The 23,642-nt window shown below is 42.3% G+C and overlaps 2 pseudogenes; both read right to left on the bottom strand.

Moving 5' to 3' along the window:
• Positions 1-6,291, bottom strand: part of LOC139155754 (zinc finger protein 850-like) — a 33,293-nt pseudogene extending 27,002 nt beyond the window's left edge.
• A 1,865-nt stretch (positions 6,292-8,156) lies between these two features.
• Positions 8,157-23,642, bottom strand: part of LOC139155751 (zinc finger protein 208-like) — a 29,055-nt pseudogene continuing 13,569 nt past the window's right edge.

The raw sequence follows: 23,642 nt of genomic DNA, 5'->3' as shown, positions 1-23,642 counted from the left end.
ACCTTAACTTGAAAGAGGCATTTTCATTCTTCCCACCTGCAGAAAATTGCAGCCCCCAGTTTTACAGCGTGCAGCACCAGCGGGCTTAAATTTCAGCAGGAGGGAACCTGCAGCAGCAGAAGCTGACATGCTTCATCCCAGTTGCTTCTCTGCTTCCAGGCCGTGGAGGAAAAACAAACAGCCTGACTTGCTCCCGGACTTTCCTCCCACCTGCCCTCAACTCACCTTCCAGCTGCTGCTTCGATCCTCGGGAGAGCACAAAAGCCGCTCTACAGGCCCTCTTTCTCCCATGAGTCTTCCGGAAGAGGAAGCTCTGCGTTTTTTCTCTCCTCGGGTCTTTTCTAGCAATTCAGTACTCGATGGTTTTAACTCCTCACCTTTTTGGCACTGATGCTGCCTTTCTGACTGCCATCTCCTGACAGCAGGAAGAACACTCTTGCCCCGTCTCTATCTAAGGCGTTTGCAAGATGTTCTCACTGTATAAATTCTATCAAATCGTTTTCCACTTCTAGCAACTGACCTTTGCAAGTGACCAGAAAATTTTCTCTTTCTTTTATTCTCTCACTCTCTTCCTCCCTCCCTTTGTCTCTCCCTCCCTCCTTCTCTCTCTTCCTTCATCTTTCTTTCTCTCTCTTTCACTCTCTCTCCCTCCTACCTTCCCCCCTCTCTTTCTCCCTTTCTATTTATCTTTGTCTCTCTCTCTTTCTTTTTCTTTCTTCCTTAATCTTTTTCCTCTCTTCCTCCCTCCTTTTCTCTCTATTTCCATCCCCTCGCTCTTTCTTTCTCTCCCTCTTTTTCTCTCTCTCCCTCTCTATTTCTTTCTCTCCCTCCCTCCTTCCCTCCTTCTCACTCTTTCTTCCTCACTCTTCTCCCCTCCCTCGTCATTCTCCATAAGGGCCTTCCCCCCACCATGAACCCAGCCCCCTCCGGCTCTTGGAAGAGACGCAAAGGAAGCCTGGTCGGGCCTCCCTCCACACACACACTTTTCCCCCTTCGGACCAGGCCCTAAGCGGGAGGCTCCTTCCTCCCAGACGCTCCCGGCTCCCCCCCACCTGCTCCTTCAGCAAAACGGGGGCTCCTAGGGCAGGCGGCAAACGGGGGGGCCCAGGGAAGGACCCCGCCTCTGGATGCTCCCAAGCGCACTCAGGGAGGCTCCGCCAGCTCCGAAGTGAGGGAAAGCAACACTGTGCTTCCCCCTCGGCGGATCCTGAGGTGCCCGGACAGACTGCGTCCTTGGGCTGGCCGCTGCCTCCAGAAGCACCGAGGCAACAGAAGCTTTGCCAATGACACCGTCTCCCCTCGGCAAGTGCGCGCCTCACCGTCCCCGCCGCGGCGCCCCTTTACCTCAGTGGGCCCTCTCGCTCTTTCTTCCTCCCCGCAGAGACCTCCTGCCAAGCTGGGTTAGGGACGAGGAGGGCGAGGCATCAGCGGAAAGTCCAGAATCCCCTCCCGCAAGCCTCTTCTCAACAGGGCTGGTTGGGAGGAAAAACAGCAGGACATTTTCAAAGGGACAAATTATCATAAAGTGTGTGAGTGTCCCGCTCCTCTGGTCACTTTAGCCTAGTGAAATGTGATGCTTCTTAGCTTACCAAATTTAGTATGTTCTGAGCCCTGAATTAATCTTATTTTTGATTTTTATTTATTGTTTATTTAAAACAAACCAACATACAAAATATAAAATATACATTTGTTTATTTATTGGATTTGTATGCCGCCCCTCTCCGCAGACTCGGGACGCCTAACAACAGCAATAAAACAGTACTGTATATAACAAAATCCAATACTAAAAACAGTTAAAAACCCATTATATAAAAACCAATCATACATACAGACATGCCATGCATAAAATAGTAAAGGCCTAGGGGGAAGTGTATCTCAGTTCCCACATGCCTGGCGGCAGAGGTGGGTTTTAAGCAGCTTTCGAAAGGCAAGGACGGTGGGGGCAATTCTTTTTTTTTTTTCAAATATTTTTATTAATTTTCATAAAATAGACGAACAGACAGACAGACATTTAACATAAAAGTGGGGTTGTATTTTCCCCGCTTATCTCAAAAGTATAAATTTGAATACAGAAAAAAGAATACATATTTAAGTACAATTCATTATTGTAAATGTTAAGAAATAATTTGTTAAACTTTTCATTATAATTTTTCATATTTAAAACTTTTCATATTTAAAACTAATTCTAATATAAATTCAAAATTCTTCTCATAATAATTCTTCATATATAGACTAATTCTAATATACAGTAGTACTTCTAAAACAAACATATTCTAGGTAATTCTATTATAGCACATAAATCTTATCTTTGCCGAAACAATTTACTCATTTATTTAATTATTTATCTTAACCTTCTACTGTTTCTTCTTATTTATCAATATATAAACTTTGTTCCATGTTTCATAAAATTCCGTATCTTCTTGATCATTTAAGCGTCTTGTCATCATATCCATTTCAGCGCAATCTAATATTTTTGTAATTACTTCTTCTTCTTTGGGGATATCCTCCCCTTTCCAGTTTTGCGCATATATAATCCTAGCCGCAGTTAAAATATGTACAATTAAATATAAAATTTCTTTCTTGTAAGTCTGATTTGTGATTCCTAATAAATAGAATTCCGGGGTTATTTCTATATCCTGCTTCACTATTTCTTTGATCATTTTTTCTATCATTTTCCAATAGAGTCTAGCTGTGCTACACGTCCACCACTGATGGTAGTAGGACCCTATTTCCTTTTTACATTTCCAACACAACGGAGAAGTTTTAGGAAACATTTTTGCTATCCTATTTGGTGGGAGGTGCCATCTATAAAATAGTAGAGGAAAAGACTGATAAAATGGAGAAGAGAATGGATTACTTTGAAAACAGATCTGACATACAATACAGAAGATATGATGAATCAATCACACAGCTTGAAATGCAACGTGCTTCGTATGGGCTACGATTTCAAAATATAATAGAAGAAAAAGATGAAGATTTACAGACAACTATGGCTGAAACCATCGGAGGAATACTCCAGGCAGATCCCATAGAAATAAATAATAATAATAATTTATTAGATTTGTATGCCGCCCCTCTCCGAAGAAATCGATGAAGTTTTCAGAATTTCAAATAGCTACATACATCGTCACAATCTTCCGAGAGAAATTCACATCAAATTTGTAAGAAGAGCTCTGAGAGATGACATACTACATTGGGCAAGAACCGGAAAATTACAACATAAAGGAAAAGAAGTAAAAATACTAAAACAAGTGCCAAGAAGTGTCAGAGAAAGTAGAAGAGATTACCATTTCTTGACTAGAATTTTGATCAAAGAAAATATAACTTTCCGTTGGCTCATTCCACAAAGACTATCATTAACTTGGCAGTCAAAAAGATACAAATTAGAAAACCTGGATCAAGCAAGAGACTTTTTTGAAAACAGTGGAATATGCCAACTGGAACAACCAACAAAGGAATTGACAAAAAAGCAGGAAGAAGTTATGGGGGCAGCTGCACAAGTAGAAGAGCAGGACCAAGGTGCTCGAAGAAAACAACCTCAGCGCAAAACTAAAGAAACCAAAAAACACTACAAATGACTACTTTGAAAGATTTGAAAATCTTTTCAGTAAATGTAAATGGCTTAAATGAACCGAGAAAAAGAAAACAAATGTTCTCAAAAATTAAAAATCAAAAAGCTCAAATTGTAATATTACAAGAAGTACATATAAAAAAGAATAATCGGAAATTATTATTAAATCCTAAAATTGGAAATATGTATGCTGCATTAGCAGACCAAAAAAAAAGAGGAGTAGTGATGTATGTTGAGAATTCTATAAATTCCAAACAATTATTTGCAGATGATGAAGGTAGAATCTTGATAGTACAAGTTAAAAAGTTACATCAAAAAATAATGGAATTAAATATTGAAAATATGTTAATAATTGGAGATTTCAACGCCGTTGCAAATAGACAATTAGACCATTCCGGGAAAAGAAAAATAGTAAAAAGAAAAAGAAAAATTTATTACCCACTACCTTTCAAAAAATGAAAACAGAATTATTATTAAATGACGTTTGGAGGGAAAGATATCCTCAAAAGAGACAGTATACCTTTTATTCTAACCCCCATAAAATCTAGACAAGAATAGATATGGTATGGGCTCCAAAAATAACTGCAGAACAAATAAAAGAGGTGGAAATAGATGTAAACACATGGGCAGACCATAACCCCGTAGTAGTCTATATGAGAAATAATAAAAAATATTTAAATTGGCAGATGAATAGAAATGTTTTAAAAGAAAAAAAATACAAGGATTGCATCGAGAAAGAATTAAAGATATTTTTTGAAATTAATAAAAATTCAGACACTACTCCACAAAATTTGTGGGACACAACCAAAGCATACATAAGAGGACTAACGATTTCCTACACTGCAAAACAAAATAAAGAAAAAAAATTAAATATGAACAATTAATAAATGAACTAAAACAATTAGAAATCTTATCACAACAAAATACAAAGAATAGAGAATTAAAAAGGAAAATTGACGTAATCAAACATAAAATCAGATTAATAGAGCAAAACCAAATAGTGGAAAAAATAAAAAGAGCTAAACAATATTATTTTGAACATGCTAATAAACCAGGAAGATGGCTCGCATATAAACTTAGGAAACAGCGACAATCAAAAATAATTAAAAAACTAGAAGATAAAGATGGAACAATAAAACATGATACAGAAGGAAAAGCAAATATAGTACAATTTTTTTTAAAGAACTATGTAAAAAAGAAAATATTAGTGAGGACGAAGTTTTTAAATACTTAGAACATACTTAACTACCACAACTAACGGAAGAGCAACAGGCAAACATGGAAGAACCAATAACAATAGAGGAACTCCTTGCAATTATCAAAAAGCAAAAAAATAATAAAGCAACCGGACCAGATGCCATACCGCAGGAATGGTATAAAATAGAAAGTGAAACAATAATAAATAACATGTTAGAAATTTTTAATGAATGTAGGCTAGATGGTAGAATTCCTAAATCATCGTCAGAATCTTTAATAACTCTAATTCATAAATCAGGAACACCGAAAGAAAAAATTAAAAATTATAGACCTATATCATTATTGAATGTTGATTATAAAATATTTACTGCAATATATGCAGATAGATTAAAAAGAATTTTAAATGGGATAATACATCAAGATTAGAATGGCTTTCTACCAGGCAGACAGATTAAAAATAACCTTAGAATGATGATTAACACATTAGAATATTATGAAAAAACATTATCATTGATGTTCTTAGATGCCCAAAAGCTTTCGACAACGTTAATTGGACATTTATAAAAATACAACTGAATAAAATGAGATTTGGTCCTAAATTTGTAAATTTAATAGATGCTATACAGTGGTCCCCCGAGTTTCGCGATCTCGATCATTGCGAAACGCTATATCGCGATTTTTCAACCCGGAAGTAAAAAACACCATCTGCGCATGCGTGCCCTTTTTTCTATGGCCACGCATGCGTAGATGGAGTTTGCGTTCCCCGCCGGGCAGATCAGCTGCTGGGCGGCTTCCCTGGGTCTTCCCCCTCTTGCTGGCGGGAGGGCGAGCGGCGGGCATCAGCGAGGAGCCGGGGTTTCCCCTTTGCGTGGGCGGCCGGTAAGACCCCAGCGCCGCTTCCCAGCTGGGAAGCGGCACGAGCGAACGGCGTGGGCGGGCGAAGGGCGGGCGAGCTGGCGACGCGTGGGCAGGCAGGCGGCAGACAAGCGGCGGGCGCGGCAGCAGCGAGGAGTTTGCGTGGGCGGCGGGGAAACCCCAATCTTCGGCTCCTCGCTGCTGCGGCGATAGTAAAAACACCATCTGCGCATGCGCAGATGGTGTTTTTACTTCCGCACCGCTACTTCGCGAAAAACCGATCATCGCGAGGGGTCCTGGAACGGAACCCTCGCGATAATCGGGGGACCACTGTATATACAAAACAAAACAACCAAAATTATATTAAATAATGAAAAATTGGAACCAATTGAAATAAATAAAGGAGTTCGACAAGGCTGTCCTATCTCACCTTTACTGTTTATTTTGTCCTTAGAAACCCTATTGATAAAAATAAGAGCAGATCCAAAAATAAAAGGTTTGACTGTTGGAAAGGAGGTATATAAAGTCCAAGCTTTTGCAGATGACTTGACGTTTATAATTGAGGATCCGATAACAACAGTTCCAGTATTAATTCAGACAATAGAACAATATGGAAAAGTAGCAGGCTTAAAAATAAATAAGAGTAAAACACAATTCATAACAAAAAATATGAGTAAAATACAAGAAAGAAAATTGGAATACATTTCCAGAATACAAATAGTTAAAAAGGTTAATTACTTAGGAATATGGATAACATCCAAAACAATAACACTAAAAAATGATAATTACATAAAATTAATCATGGAAATTAAAAAGATTTAGAAATTTGGAATAACTTAAAAATATCCTTTTTGGGGAGAGTTGCCACAATTAAGATGAACATTTTACCTAAAATTTTATTTTTGTTTCAGGTGATTCCAATAAATCCAGGCGGAAATTTTTTCAAAAACTGAACTACGATAGTCAAAAAATTCTTATGGCAAGGAAAAAAGGCAAGAATAAAGATAAATATTTTGGAAGATATTAAAGAAAGGGGAGGGTTTCCACTCCCTAATTGGAAATTATACTATCAGGCAGCCCCCCTAACGTGGATTAGGGACTGGTTAACATTAGAGAATAAAAGAATATTGAAATTAGAAGGACACGATCTTATGCTTGGTTGGCATGCCTTTATGTGGTATGACAAGGATAAAAATCATTCATATTTCAAAAGACACACATTAAGAAAATCTTTATTAGAAGTTTGGAAAGACATAAGGAAAAATCATTTTTTGACTGTTCCAGAATGGCTTGCCCCTCTAGAAGCAATAATACACCCAAATTCTATACAGGAAAAGAGAATAATAAGATATAAGGACCTATTAAATGATCAAATGAAACTAAAATCTAGGACTAAATTACAAGAAGAAGGGATAATAATCGATTGGTGGCATTACGCACAGATTCGATCTAGATACCAGAAAGATAGTATGCTCTATATTTTTAATAAGAATAAAAACCTATTAAGTAATTTAATAACCATCAATCAAACTAAAACAATAGGGGAAATTTATAAATACTTGATTGCCCATAAACATATAGATTTAACATTAAAGGATAACATGATAAGTTGGTGTAAAAATATTGGAAAAGAAATAGATATAGATACATGGGAGAAAGTCTGGATTGGGAATTGGAAAATGACAAAATCAGTGTCCTTAAAAGAAAACCAAATTAAAATGTTTTATAGATGGGTGGGGGCAATTCTAATCTCTGGGGGGGAGTGGGTTCCAGAGGGCCGGGGCTGCCACAGAAAAGGCTCTTCCTCTGGGTCCCGCCAAGCGACATTGTTTGGTTGACGGGACCCGGAGAAGATCCACTATGTACATGTCTACAAAACCAACATCCAAAAAAAGGTGAGGGGGGGAATGGGAAAACATTTTTCGCTAAATTTATTTTTTAAAGGAAGTATTTTTATTTTATTTATTTGTCAAAACATGTACGTGATAACAGTTATAAGCATAAACAAAAGCAAAATAGTTATAGGTAAATTTGGACAGTAGGACGGAGGGTATGCACGATGGTACGCGTATGCATGCCCCTTACACACCTCTAAGAAAAGGGGTGAGGTTGACTATATACAGACTAAGGTTAAAGTTTTTGGCGTTGGGGAAGAAACCACACAGTCAAGTAGTGCATTCTAGGCACTGATTTATTGTTTGAGCCGTTTACATTGAGTTTGAATATATTGTGTGTTTGTTGTTGTGGTTGAAACTGAAGTATACATTGACAGGTAGAACATTGTGGCAGACAATTTTATGAACTACATTTAAAAGTCAATCTTGACAAGATTTTAAGAAAGACTATTGAACTTAAAGCGGAAATATACCTTTGGGTAATTTACCAGATACTTTTGATAAGGATGAAACATCGGAGATGGGCAGCATACAAATCTAATAAATTACTACTACTACTACTACTACTACTACTACTATTATTACTATTATTATTATTATTATTATTATTATTATTATTGATATATATGTTACGGCAGCTAGGATTGTATATGCTCAGAACTGGAAATTGAATAAATATCAACTGAAAGGGAAGTTTTGAGAAAAACCATGGACTGTGCAGAGATGAATAGACTGACTTGAAATTTAAAGATAAACAAGATTCTGATTATTGTAAGATTTGGGGGAAGTTTTATGATTGAATAGAAAATTAAGAGATATGTATATTTTAATTAGCTAATATTGTAAAAACTGAAAAAAGAGAATTGAATTTAAAATATTGGAAACCAGATGGCGAGGATAAGAAATGGCGGGAGCACTAACGATTCAACACAAATTGTAGTTATTGTTTTTTGGTTTAAATATTAAATGTTTAAATATTAAATGTTTCACCAGGCTAGAATTCTGACTAAAACTTTTCCCACAATGAAGACATTCAAAGGGTTTCTCTCCTGTGTGAGTCCTCTTGTGTTTCACCAGGGTTGAATTAAGACTAAAACTTTCTCCACAGTCAGGACATTCAAAGGGTTTCTCTCCTGTGTGAGTCCTCTGGTGTTGCACCAGGTCGGAATTCTGACTAAAACATTTCCCAGTCAGGACATTCAAAGGGTTTCTCTCCTGTGTGATTCCTCTTGTGTTTCACCAGGTTGGAACTCTGACTAAAACCTTTCCCACAGACAGGACATTCGAAGGGTTTCTCTCCTGTGTGAGTCCTCTGGTGTACAACCAGGTAGGAATTAAGACTAAAACTTTTCCCACAGTCAGGACATTCAAAGGGTTTCTCTCCTGTGTGAGTCCTCTTGTGTTTCAGCCGGCTAGAACTCAGACTAAAACCTTTCCCACAGACAGGACATTCAAAGGGTTTCTCTCCTGTGTGAGTCCTCTGGTGTTGCACCAGGCTGGAATTACGACTAAAACTTTTCCCACAGTCAGGACATTCAAAGGGTTTTTCTCCTGTGTGAGTCCTCTTGTGTATCAGCAGGCCGGAATTCTGACCGTAACAATTCCCACAATCAGGACATTCAAAGGGTTTCTCTCCTGTGTGAGTCCTCTTGTGTTTCAGCAGGCTGGAACTATTACTAAAACATTTCCCACAGACAGGACATTCAAAGGGTTTCTCTCCTGTGTGACTCCTCTGGTGTTCCACCACGTGGGAACTCTGACTAAAACTTACTCCACAGTCAGGACATTCAAAGGGTTTCTCTCCTGTGTGAGTCTTCTGGTGTTTTACCAGGTTGGCACTCTGACTAAAGCTTTTCCCACAGTCAGGACATTCAAAGGGTTTCTCTCCTGTGTGAGTCCTCTTGTGTATCAGCAGGTCGGAATTCTGACCATAACAATTCCCACAATCAGGACATTCAAAGGGTTTCTCTCCTGTGTGAGTCCTCTTGTGTTTCAGCAGGCTGGAACTATGACTAAAAGTTTTCCCACAGACAGGACATTCAAAGGGTTTCTCCCCTGTGTGAGTCCTCTGATGTGTCACCAGCCTGGAATTATGACTAAAACGTTTCCCACAGTTAGGACATTCAAAGGGTTTCTCTCCTCTGTGAGTCCTCTGGTGTCTCACCAGTTTGTAACTCTGACTAAAATCTTTCCCGCAGTCAGAACATTGAAAGAATTTCTCTCCTTTGTGAATACTCTGATGTTTCATGACTGAAATTGTGGCAGAATATTTTACAGCACATTCAAATGTTTTCTCTTCTTTGCGACTCTTGCTTGCTTCACCAGACAGGAATTTTCTCTTTGAAACTTTTCTCACAGACCTGACCTAAGAATTTCTAATGAAACATTTACACAATTTGCACTGTCATATGTTTTCTCCCTCATGTGCGTCTTCTGGTGTACCAACATGTTCTCACGCTCACTAAAGGACTTAGCACATTGGGAGCACTTTTTTGCCTTCCCTCTTGTGTGGTTGCTTCCATGAATCACAAGGCAGTTTTTGCTACATTGAGATAGTGTGTATGGCTTTTCTCCTGTCTAGCTCCTCGTTTCATAAACAGCTCTGATTTGAAATCTCTTCTTCTTGGACAATAGGCAAATTTATGTCACTTTTCCACAGCTGAGGCCACCAGAAATATGGACAATGCCTTGTTTAGTGGTGCTTTCATTCAAGCCGTTTTATTCCTCACAGGGAGAGGGCTGCATTCCTGTCTGCTCTATGTGACTTTACTATTGGCCTTTTCCTCCCCACTGACTTCCAGATATTTCCCTTTTTTGCTGATTGAAAAATAATCTCCTTTGGCTTTTCATGTAACCTTCAGTTCTTCATAATGCTTATTTGAGCTTGAAATCTTTCTTGATTTTCTCTCTTGTCTAACAGCTGCTGGAGGAGCAGGAGGAGAATTGTATGGTTTTCTGAAAGAAATGGAAATATTTTGACTTTTCGCTTGATCTTCTTCCCTTTTCAATGTTGGTTCTTATTTACAATTGTCCAGAGTGCTCTTATTGCCATCCTCTTTGTCTACAAGATACAAAGAAAAGTAGAACTTTGTTTATAAAGTTGTTAGAGATGATGTGAAAAATAATAATAATAATTAATAATAACAATTTATTAGACTTGTATGCCACCCCTCTCTGAAGACTCGGAGAGACTCACAACAAATAAAACAGAATTACAAATCTAATATGAAAAACAATAATAAAAAGCCCATTATAAAACAGTGATACAATCCAAACAAACCAAACATGAAATGGAACAGCTAGGAAACCAAGACTTACGAAGAGAGACTGCGGGAACTGGGCATGGATAGCCTAGAGAAAAGGAGGACCAGAGCGGACATGATAGCAGTCTACAGGTATAAGAGGGGTTGCCACAGAGAGGAGGGGTTCACTTTATTCTCCAGAGATTCAACCTGGAAATAAGGAAAAACCTCCTGACGGTCAGAACGATCAACCAGTAGAACAACCTACCAGTGGACGTTGTGAACTCCAATACTCTGGACATTTTAAAGAGGAAATTGGACTGCCATTTGGCTAGGATACTATAGGGTTTCACATAAAGAGCTGATTAGTGAAGATTGGACTTAATCCCAGGATAGTTCAGTAGATTTGCAGCTGGCTGAAGCGTAGACATCAGAGAGTTGTTGTCAATGGCGAGTATTCTGAGCAGAGACAGGTTACAAGCGGTGTGCCACAAGGGTCTGTTCTGCGTCCTATTCTTTTTAATATGTTTGTGAGTGACATAGGGGAAGGTTTGGTAGGGAAGGTTTGCCTATTTGCCGATGACTCTAAAGTGTGCAACAGGGTTGATATTCCTAGAGGCGTCTATGATATGGCAAATGATTTAGCTTTACTAGACAAATGGTCAAACCAATGGAAACTGCAGTTTAATGTTTCCAAATGTAAAATAATGCACTTGGGGAAAAGGAATCCTCAATCTGAGTATTGTATTGGCAGTTCTGTGTTAGCAAAAACTTCAGAAGAGAAGGATTTAGGGGTAGTGATTTCTGACAGTCTCAAAATGGGTGAACAGTGCGGTCAGGCAGTAGGAAAAGCAAGTAGAATGCTTGGCTGCATAGCTAGAGGTATAACAAGCAGGAAGGGGGAGATTGTGATTCCACTATATAGAGCACTAGTGAGACCACATTTGGAATACTGTGTTCAGTTCTGGAGAACTCATCTACAAAAAGACATTGACAAAATTGAACGGGTCCAAAGATGAGCTACAAGAATGGTGGAAGGTCTTAAGCATAAAACTTATCAGGAAAGACTTAATGAACTCAATCTGTATAGTCTGGAAGACAGAAGGAAAAGGGGGGACATGATAGAAACATTTAAATATGTTAACAGGTTAAATAAGGTCCAGGAGGGAAGTGTTTTTAATACAAAAGTGAACACAATAACAAGGGGACACAATCTGAGGTTAGTTGGGGGAAAGATCAAAAGCAACATGAGAAAATATTATTTTACTGAAAGAGTAGTAGATCCTTGGAACAAACTTCCAGCAGACGTGGTTGGTAAATCCACAGTAACTGAATTTAAACATGCCTGGGATAAACATATATCCATCCTAAAATAAAATACAGGAAATATTTATTTATTTATTTATTTATTAGATTTGTATGCCGCCCCTATCCGTAGATAAATAGTATAAGGGCAGACTAGATGGACCATGAGGTCTTTTTCTGCTGTCAATCTTCTATGTTTCTATGACACCAAACTGGCAGGAATAGCCAACACTGCAGAAGATGGGTGCAAAATGGGGCTACCTTTGAAGAGTGTTTGCAAACTTCAACTTGCCCAAAATGCAGCCGTGCGAGCAGTCTGGGCTTTCCAAGAAAGGCCCACATCTCACTATCACTCCGCGGACTGCACTGGCTACCAATCTGTTTCCGGACACAATTCAAAGTGTTAGTTATGACCTATAAAACCCTGCATGGCATAGGACTAGACTATCTCCGAGACCGCCTTTTGCTGCACGAATCCCATCCACCGTTGAGGTTCCATAGAGTTGATCTCCTTAGGGTCCTGTCGACAAAACAATGTTGGCTGGCGGGACCTAGGGGAAGAGCCTTCTCTGTGGGGGCCCTGGCACTCTGGAATCAGCTCTCTCTGGAGATTCGCACTGCCCCCATCCTCCTCACCTTCCAGAAGAACTCATCTCTGCCGCCAGGCCTGGGGTTCCTTAGATCTTCCCCCCTGACCAATGAATACCTTAGTTTGATTGTCGAATGAATGATATTGATGATTCTTCTTTTTTAATTAGAATTTTAAAGACTGTTTTATGATGTATTAATTGGATTGCTATTATTGATTATTGTTTTCTGTACAAGTTGTGACCTGCCCCGAGTCCTCAGAGATGTGCGCTATCTAATAAAATGAAATTCAATGTTGAAAAATGTAAGGTTCTACATTTAGGCAAGAAATTTTTTTTTGCACAGCTACAGTATACGTGGTATATTGCTCAACAGTAGTAACTCTGAGAGGGATCCTGGAGTCCTAGAAGACAACCAATTAAATATGAGCCAGCAGTGTACAGCAGCTGTCAAAAAAGCCAACACAGTTCTAGGCTGCATAAACAGAAAGATACAATCAAGATCACGTGAAGTGTTAATATCATTTTATAAGGCCTTAATAAGGTCACACTGCAACCAATCCTGAATACTGCATTAAGTTTGGTCACCAAGATGCAAAAGGATATTGAGACTCTAGAAAAAGTGCAACAGAAGAGCAACAACGATGATTAGGGGACTGGAGTCTAAAACATATGAAGAACGGTTGCAGGGATAAGGCATGGCTAGTTAAATGAAAAGAAGGACCAGGGGAGACATGATAACGGTGTTCCAGTATCTCAAGAGTTGCCACAAAGAAGAAGGAGTCAACCTATTCTCCAAAGCACCTGAAGGTAGAACAAAAGGCAATGGGAGGAAAATAAACAAAAAGAGAAGTAACTTAGAACTAAGGAGAAATTTCCTGACAGTCAGAATGGTTGAACAGTGGAACAGCTTGCCTCCAGAAGTTGTGAATGCCCCAACATTGGAAGTTTTTAAGCAGATGTTGGATAACCATCTGTCTGAAGTAGTGTAGGGTTTCCTGCATAAGCAGGGGGTTGGACTAGAAGACCTCCAAGGTCCCTTCCAACTCTGTGTTATTATTAAGATCCTGAATAAGATAACCAAGCAACAGATCTGCAAACATCTAGAACCAAGCAAACGTAGAACCAGAAGCCAACATAGGTTTGTTGAAAAAAGATCATGTCAAACAAAACTTATTTCCTTCTTAGAAAGTGTCTAAATTAGTAGACTAGCAAAATGCTATGGACATAGTATACTGGCATTTCAAAAAGGCATTTGATAAATACGACTTGGTAAATGAAGAAAATGTGGTATGGATATGATCACCATCCAATGGATTTGTAACTGGCTGACAAACCATATTCAACCATTAGTCAATGGAACTACATCTATATGGAGACTCTATGTTATTCTCAGTATTCTTCAATATTTTCATAACCAATTTCAGTAAATGACTAGAATGGGAACTCAGCTCATTTGGAATTATATTCCACCCAACTCCCAGAGGACAATTTGGAGACAACACTAAACTGGCAGGAATAACCAACACCCCAAAAGACAAACTCAAGATACAGAAGAATCTTGATAGATTTGAACGCCTGGCCGTATCCAACAAAATGAAATTCAGTAGAGAAAAGAAAAGAGGTTGTACACTTAGTCACAAAAAAGCAAATGGCAATGTACAGAATAGGTACATCCTGACTCAATAGCAGTAACTGTGACATGGATCTTGAAGTCCTACCATAGTGAACAATCAACTTTTAAAAAGCCAACAGTGTGATGCAATGGCCACAAAAGCTAATGCAATCCTAAGCTGCCTTAACACAGGGCTAGAATGAAGATCATGTGAAGTGTTAGTATCAATTTATAATGCTTTGGTAAGATCACACTTGGATTATTGCAACTAGTTTTGATTGCCACATTTTTTTAAAAGGTGTTGAGACTCTATAAAGAGTGCAGAGAAGAGCAGTAGGGGGCTTGAGGCTAAAACATATAAAGAAATGTTGCAGGAATTGAGTATGACTAGTCTAGTCTAGTAAAAGGAAGGATTAAGGGTGACATGATAGCAGTATTCCAATAGTTGAAGGGTCAAGGACGGGGTCAACTTATTTTGCAATTCACCAGAAGGCAAGACAAGAAACAATGGGTGGAAACTAATCCGGGAGAGAAGTAGCCCAGAACTAAGGAGAATTTTTCTTGATGCTGAGAACAATTAATCGATTGTCTGAAATGGTATTGGGTCTCCTGCAGGGCGTCGGAATAGAAGACCCGCAAGGCTTAAATTTCAGCAGGAGGGGAACCTGCAGCAGCAGCAGCTGACGTGCTTCATCCGAGTTGCTTCTCTGCTCCCAGGCTGTAAAAACAAACAGCCAGACTTGCTCCCGGACTTTCCTCCCACCTGCCCTCAACTCACCTTCCAGCTGCTGCTTCGATCCTCGGGAGAGCACAAAAGCCGCTCTACAGGTCCTCTTTCTCCCATGAGTCTTCCGGAAGAGGAAGCTCTGGGTTTTTTCTCTCCTCGGATCTTTTCTAGCAATTCAGTACTCGATGCTTTTAACTCCTCATCTTTTTGGCCCAGATGCTGCCTTTCTGACTGCCATCTCCTGACAGCAGGAAGAACACTCTTGCCTCGTCTCTATCTAAGGCGTTTGCAAGATGCTCTCACTGTATAAATTCTATCAAATCGTTTTGCACTTCTAGCAACTGACCAGAAAATTTCCTTTCTTTTATTCTCTCTCTCTTCCTCCCTCCCTTTGTCTCTCCCTCCCTCCTTCTCTCTCTTCCTTCATCTTTCTTTCTCTCTCTTTCACTCTCTCCCTCCTACCTCCCCCCTCTCTTTCTCCCTTTCTATTTATCTTTCTCTCTCTTCCTTCCTCCATTTCTCTATTTCCATCCCCTCGCTCTTTTTTCTCTCTCCCTCTCTATTTCTTTCTCTCCTTCCCTCCTTCTCACTCTTTCTTCCTCACTCTTCTCCCCTCCCTCGTCATTCTCCATAAGGGCCTTCCCCCCACCATGAACCCAGCCCCCTCCGGCTCTTGGAAGAGACGCAAAGGAAGCCTGGTCCGGCCTCCCCCTCACACACACACTTTTCCCCCTTCGGACCAGGCCCTAAGCGGGAGGCTCCTTCCTCCCAGACGCTCCCGGATCCCCCCCACCTGCTCCTTCAGCAAAACGGGGGCTCCTAGGGCAGGGGGCAAACGGGGGGGGCGAGGGGAGGACTCCGCCTCAGGATGCCCCCAAGCGCACTCAGTGAGGCTCCGCCAGCTCCGAGGTGAGGGAAAGCAACACTGTGCTTCCCCCTCGGCGGATCCTGAGGTGCCCGGACAGACTGCGTCCTTGGGCTGGCCGCTGCCTCCAGAAGCACCGAGGCAACAGAAGCTTTGCCAATGACACCGTCTTCCCTCGGCAAGTGCGCGCCTCACCGTCCCCGCCGCAGCGCCCCTTTACCTCAGTGGGCCCTCTCGCTCTTTCTTCCTCCCCGCAGAGACCTCCTGCCAAGCTGGGTTAGGGGCGGAGATGGCGAGGCATCAGCGGAAAGCCCAGAATCCCCTCCCGCAAGCCTCTTCTCAACAGGGCTGGTTGGGAGGAAAAACAGCAGGACATTTTTCAAAGGGACAAATTATCATAAAGTGTGTGATTGTCCCGCTCGCCTGGTCACTTTAGCCTAGTGAAATGTGATGCTTCTTAGCTTACCAAATTTAGTATGTTCTGAGCCCTGAATTTATCTTACTTTTTTTAAAAATGATTTTTATTTATTGTTTATTTAAAACAAACCAACATACAAAATGCAAAATACAGTATACATGTCTACAAGACCAACATACAAAAAAAAGTGAAGGGGGGATGGAAAAACATTTTCCCCTAAATTTATTTTTTAAAGGAAGTATTTTTATTTTATTTATTTGTCAAAACATGTACGTGGTAACAGTTACAAACATTTGGACAGTAGGACAGGGAGGGTAGGCACGATGGTTCGCTTATGCACCCCCTTACACACCTCTAAGAAAAGGGGTGAGGTTGACTATATACAGACTAAGGTTTCAGTTTTTGGCGTTGGGGAAGAAACCACAGTCAAGTAGTGCATTCCAGGCACTGATTTAGTGTTTGAGCCGTTTACATTGAGTTTGAATATATTGTGTGTTTGTGTGTTGTTGTGGTTGAAACTGAAGCATTCATTGACAGGTAGAACATTGTGGCAGACGATTTTATGAACTACATTTAGAAGTCAATCTTGAGAAGATTTTAAGAAAGACTATTGAACTTAAACCGGAAATATACCTCTGGGTAATTTACCAGATACTTTTGATAAGGATGAAACATCGCAGAGGGACGGCATACAAATCTAATAAATTACTACTACTACTACAACTATTATCATTACTGTATTATAATTACTACTATTATTACTATTATATTATTATTATTATTATTAATATATATAGCTACGGCAGCTAGGATTGTATATGCTCACAACTGGAAATTGAATAAATACCAACTGAAAGGGAAGTTTTGAGTAAAACCATGGACTGTGCAGAGATGAATAGACTGACTTGAAATTTAAAGATAAACAAGATTCTGATTATTATAAGATTTGGGGGAAGTTTTACGATAGAATAGAAAATTAAGAGATATGTATTTTAATTAGCTAATATTGTAAAAACTAAAAAAGAATTGAATTTAAAATATTGGAAACCAGATGGCGAGGATAAGAAATGGCGGGAGCACTAGCGATTCAACACAAATTGTAGTTATTGTTTTTTGGTTTAAATATATAGAACTTTATTCTATAGATTATATAATGTATTAGGAAAGGTTTTTTATGTGTGTGTGTGTGTGTGTGTGTGTATATATATATATATATATGGTACAGAGCTGAAGGGATTGGATACTGTAGCCTAGAGGATAATTCTCTGCCTTACAAGGCAAAGGTTGCAGGTTCAAGTCTCAGTGGGTATGGCTAGCTGATGAGGCCAAAATAAGGCCGAAATAGATCTATCCTAGTCTCCCTTAATTTTCAAATTCAGCTTAAACATGTGACACACACACACACACACACACACACACACACACATATATATATATATATATATATATATATGTATGTATGTATGTCAAGAATCATGAGGTACAACACAATGATTACAGGGATCAAATAAGCAATGAGGAAACAATCAATATTAATAAAAACCTTAAGGATAGAAGCAACAAGTTAGTCATACAATCACTGGTGGGAGGAAACGGGTGATAGGAATGATGAGAAAAAACTAGTAGTAATAGTAGTGCAGAGTTAGTAAATACTTTGATAGTGTTGAGGGAATTATTTGTTTTACATTTTGAGGGTAGGAGTTGAAACCGTTTATGTCCAGGATACAAGGGATGCGACAATCCAACAATCAGGACATTCAAAGAGTTTATCTCCTGTATTAGACTTCTGGTGTCTCACCAGGTTGGAATTATCCCTAAAACATTTCCCACAGTCAGGACATTCAAAGGGTTTCTCTCCCGTGTGAGCCCTCTGCTTTTGCACCAGGTTAGAATTACCATTAAAACTCTTCTTGTAGCAGAACAAGAACGACTTGTTGCCAATAAGGGAGCAGAGACCACGAGGAGATTGAGATTGCCAGGTTTATTTGGTGCATGCATCAGGTTCAGAAGATATAAAGGCAATGTCTGAACAACGTGGATTGCTTTTCAGGGCTCTTTATACATTTCCAGAGGAGTACAAAAAACACACAGTATCAGCCAATCAGATACTAGTTGTCAATGTTTCCTTATACAGAAAGTAAAGAAACAGTTTTACTATGTAGATGGTGCAGAATGTACAACAAGAAGGAACTTGCGGTTAGTATGTGGGTTCCTGCAGAAGCTATGTGCCTTGAGAGGAGGTGTCAGATCTATCTCTGCCCTATCAAAGCCATGTTCCCTTCCTGAGTACATTTCGTGGTTAGCATAGAGGAAACACAAGTGTGAAGGCAAAAAGTTTTGCCCTGTTGTTGGCCATAGGACCCAGGGGAAGAGCCTTCTCTGTGGCGGCCCCGACCCTTTGGAACCAACTCCCCCCAGATATCAGAATTGCCCCCACCCTCCTAGCCTTTCGTAAGCTCCTTAAAACCCACCTCTGTCGTCAGGCATGGGGGAATTGACATGTTCCTTCCCCCTAGGCTTTAAAATTTATGCATGGTACGCTAGTGTGTATGATTGGTTTTTAACTTGTGGTGTTTTTTAAATTAATTTAAATATTGGATTTGTCTTACATTGTATTGCTATTGCTGTGAGCCGCCCCGAGTCCGCGGAGAGGGGCGGCATACAAATCTGATTAAACTTAAACTTAAACTAAGCTGAGCAGTGAGCAATTGCTCACTTAAAAATCATCATCAACTCAGAGTTTTTCAAACCTGCCCAGAAGCCGAGAGGGAAAGAGTGAGAAGGAAGGAGAGAGGAAGAGAGAGAAACAGATAGAAAAAAGAGAGGAAGGAAAAGAGAAAGAAAAAGAATGGGAGTAAGGAAGAGAGAAAGAAAATCAAAATCTAGTTTGAAACTAGCTCAACCATTTAAGTGGCATTTTGATATTGATAGAGTTGCCCTATTATGAGCTCACTGTTATAGACACACAGTACAGTATTTTATTTTGAAATTCTCTGAGGCAAAACAGGGTGGGTTATTTATTTGTTTGTTTGTTTGTTTATTCATTTATTATTTCTGTGCCGCCCAGTCCCAAAGGGACTGCCGCTCAGACACTATACTTTTCGCCCCCCCCCCAAAAAATAGAGGGAACACTGTTGTCGGCACTTAGAAAATGTCAAGTTTATAGCAGATATATGTAGGACAAAGGTCATATATCAAAAAGAGCATAATCCTGGCAAGAATTGCAGTATAAAATGAAAATACAGATATCAAGGCATAGCCCAGCTTCCACATTTCCCCCCTCTTGGAACTGCAACCGAAATAAAGTTTATTCGGATGGGGTTTCAACCATGTTACTGGAAGGGGGTTGAAGGTGTTGGAGGGGCTGGGGCTGGAGCGGCAGGAGAACTTCATATATTGGGTCCTCATTATCGGGGTCCTGAGTTCCCCTTCCACATTTCCGCCCCTGCGGTTGTTAAGCAGTTGCAGGTGCCACAGAGTCAAAATCTTCTCGGAGGACTTTTTGTCCACCACCAGTGAAACAGTGCTATGAAAAAGTTTCATAAAAAGAGGAAGCACACAGGGGACAATAACACAGCCAGCCACCAGAAAAACAACACAAGCCACAATATATTCGATACCGGGAAAAGAAGGAAGACGGCAAGGGCATGGGAGAGATCCAAACCTTTCCAAGTCTGCACTGGAACATGTGCAATCTTGACCATGCGATCGGCGATTTCCTTAATGACCTCCCCACTATTATCAATCTTGATGCAGCAATTAGACAAATTAAACTTGACACACACACACCCTTCCTTGGCCAAAAGATAGTCCAAAGCCAGCCTGTTTTGCATGATATACGTGCATGACCTAACACTCTCCGAGGCCAAGTGGGCAAGACCACAGACCATCTCGTTGGTGACAATTTCCACCACTGCCTGAAGGCGGATGAGATAGTTAAGCATATAAATGGGGGTGTGGTAAACAAAGGTACCATCCTCGGCCCAGGTGGCCGGACCATAAACCTTTATGATACGCTCGGGGGGCCATTCATCATGCTTCCAGATCCCGATCTTAAGGTCGCTAATGAGGGATCTTTTAAAGCGGACATTGGCAATTTCATCATATACAGGCACCCCAAGAACCTGCCTTTGTTTCATGGGGAGCAAGGATAAACCAGGGCGAATGACACCCAGGACACAAGAGCCACACCAGTTGAGAGGGAGTTGGGCATAAGCATATTTTCCACAAATCCAGTACATGCCATCTGGAGCAAGCCAAAGCAATTTGGTGTTTTGGGGGTCCAAAATATAAGGCTTCAGGAGGCTAACGTTTTGCAATGCCCGGGCCATGGTGGTTGGCTGCAGACCCTTGCCAGACCACCAGGCTGCATTGTTCCACGTGGACAGGCAACGCAGGTTTCCAACGTGGGCACAGCCAGCAGTGTGGTTACGGGTATAACAGACATTGCCCACCAAGTTAGAAGACAGAGCCCAGTTCCCCTCCTTCCCTGCAGTGGCTGTCAGATTTACCGGCCACCTCCATGTCATGGACAACGGTGTAATTCAACTCAAGTGCTTCCCAAGGCCATTTCTCACCCACGGTAGTTCCCCCACAGACAAAACAGTTCTTAACCTGAAGGGTGCGCGCTACATCTTGTGCAAGTTGTACAAAAGTATTGGTAACAGCAGAAGGGACTGCCCATGTATTCAGTTTATCCATTTCCTGATAGTAGGACCAAAAGAGGCTCTTTTTCCGTACTACTGTCCAGATCTGGCCCGTGATTTCCAAGGACAGAATCAGAGAGGGGTCATATCCCTGGCCATCTATTTGCATTCCAAAAAGTATAGGAGCTTGTGGGACCACAACCGGAGTGAAAGAGAGAGTGACAGGGTTACACTGGCCACTTTTGTAGTTTGGGAAAACCTCCCCACGAGTTAGGGAGAACTTCATCCCACCCGTAGTGCCAGGGGTCCATGTAGCAAATGTAACACAAGACCAATAGGGGCAGTAGTTGTGGTTAATGACACGGCGGTCACCCCATTGGGAACCATGGCAAACATATCCATGCTGGAAGGAATAAGAGCGTTCCCAACTCAGGCTGCCACACCCGCCTTGGGGGTGGGCATTACGGTTAATATAATAGCAGGCATCAAAGGTAAAATTTACAGGGAGATTGAGTGAGATGACATCTAATAGTACTCCCGGTCTTACACTGATAGAATTTGCGACCATCATGCCAACAAGGGGGTAGTCCAACCTCAGAACAGTCAAGGGGTCTGAGGGTAGTCCGGGCAAATTGCTGGAGGAGGGTGTGATAACGGGCAAACCTGTCAGCGGTGGCTTCATTAGGGTCTATTTGGAGAACAGGGGATCCTAGTCCCCCACCCAAAGCTGCGGGTAGGGGAGCGGTGGTTCCCTCAAGCGGAGGCGGGTTTCAAGAAGGGCCACCCCCCCAGTCCCTGCGGTGGAGGAGTCCTTTAGGGATGATTGTGGCTGGCCATAGGGCAAAAGGACATATGGCGGGGGCTGGGACACCTCCTCCGGGCAACTGGACAATACAGGGGGTTGGCTGGGTCCTCTGACCCTTTTGGTGTGGGAGATGGAACAATGTGCACTTCTCTGGGCCACCAGGGAGGGGATGATTTACAGTGATCCCCCGGTTATTGCGTCCCCGACCATTGCGAACAGGGTAATTCGCGATTTTTCAACCCGGAAGTCAAAATACCATCTACGCATGCGTGCCCTTTTTTTCTATGGGCACGCATGCGTAGATGGCAACCGGGAGATCAGCTGCTGGGCGGCTTCCCTGGGTCTTCCCCCTCTTGCTGGCATCAGCGAGGAGTTTCCCCACCGCCCACGCAAACTCCTCGCTGCCGCTCGCCCGCCCTTCGCCTGCCCACGCCGTTCGCTCCCCCTCTTGCTGGCGGGAGGGCGAGAAGCCCTCCCCAGCACCCGCTCGCCCGCCCTTCGCCCTGGCGGAGAAATTCCAGCCCCCACCTGGTCCCGCCCGATCCGGAAGATCGTAGCGCGCGTTGGCTGCAGCGGCGGCGACATTGCTGCCGGCTTGGCTTCGCTCGCTCGCCGCTGAGGAGCCGAAGATTGGGGGGTGGCGCGGCGAGTGAAGCCAAGCCGGCAGCAATGTCGCCGCCGCTGCAGCCAACGCGCGCTACGATCTTCCGGGCCAGCCAGGCTCAGCGGATCAAGCCCGGCTCCTCTCGGCCCAGCATCCCGGGCCAAGCGGCTGCCTTCCGTGACTGAGCCTGGCTGGCCCGGAAGATCGTAGTGCGTGTTGGCTGCAGCGGCGGCGACATTGCTGCCGGCTTGGCTTCGCTCGCTCGCCGCTGAGGAGCCGAAGATTGGGGGGCAGCGCGGCGAGCGAAGCCAAGCCGGCAGCAATGTCGCCGCCGCTGCAGCCAACGCGCGCTACGATCTTCCGGGCCAGCCAGGCTCAGCGGATCAAGCCCTGCTCCTCTCGGCCCAGCATCCCGGGCCAAGCGGCTGCCTTCCGTGACTGAGCCTGGCTGGCCCGGAAGATCGTAGCGCGCGTTGGCTGCAGCGGCGGCGACATTGCTGCCGGCTTGGCTTCGCTCGCTCGCCGCTGAGGAGCCGAAGATTGGGGGCGGCGCGGCTCTTTTAAAACATCGCCGCTGACATGGGGGGCTTGCTAGCACCCCCCCAAACCCGGGTTGGGGGCTCGGGGGGGTGCTAGCGAGCCCCCCATGTCGGCGGCGATGTTTTAAAAGAGCCGCGCCGCCCCCCAATCTTCGGCTCCTCGCTAGCGCTGCGGAAGTTTAAAACACCATCTGCACATGCGCAGATGGTGTTTTTACTTCCGCAGCGCTACTTCGCGAAAACCCGCTCGTTGCGGGGGGTCCTGGAACGGAACCCTCGCAACGAGCGGGGGATCACTGTACCTCCCCCTCTCCTAGGGGTCCTTCTCCTGAGCGTGGCCCCTGAAGGAATGGGGACCACGGCCATGACTTTACATTGTTTGGTCCTACATTTGGTGACCCATGGGGGTGGATTTCGAGCTAGTTTCAACCAAACATCAATGTATGGCTCTTGGTCAGGATGACCCAAGGCAGGATCAAATACAAGTCTATGAACAATATAGTGGGAATATTGAAGGTTCCTATATCGGGCCATCCTAAGTTAAAAGAGGGCCATTCTGATATACAAAGGTCATTTTATACCATACTCTTGTGTTTGATTATTATAAACCTGGTTGAAATGTTTCATTACACACTCAAGGGGGGTCTTGGGCACACTTGGTTTACCTCCCATCTTCCACCTGGGGCACCAGACAGAAAAGGGGAGGGAGTATACAAGGGAGGTAAGGGGTCCTTCCCTTGAGACACAAAATGATTTTTATTCACTGCACAC

Source organism: Erythrolamprus reginae, unplaced genomic scaffold (assembly GCF_031021105.1).
Source record: "Erythrolamprus reginae isolate rEryReg1 unplaced genomic scaffold, rEryReg1.hap1 H_51, whole genome shotgun sequence".
In the NCBI taxonomy this organism is placed as follows: domain Eukaryota; kingdom Metazoa; phylum Chordata; class Lepidosauria; order Squamata; family Dipsadidae; genus Erythrolamprus; species Erythrolamprus reginae.
This window is presented reverse-complemented; position numbering and strand designations above follow the sequence as displayed.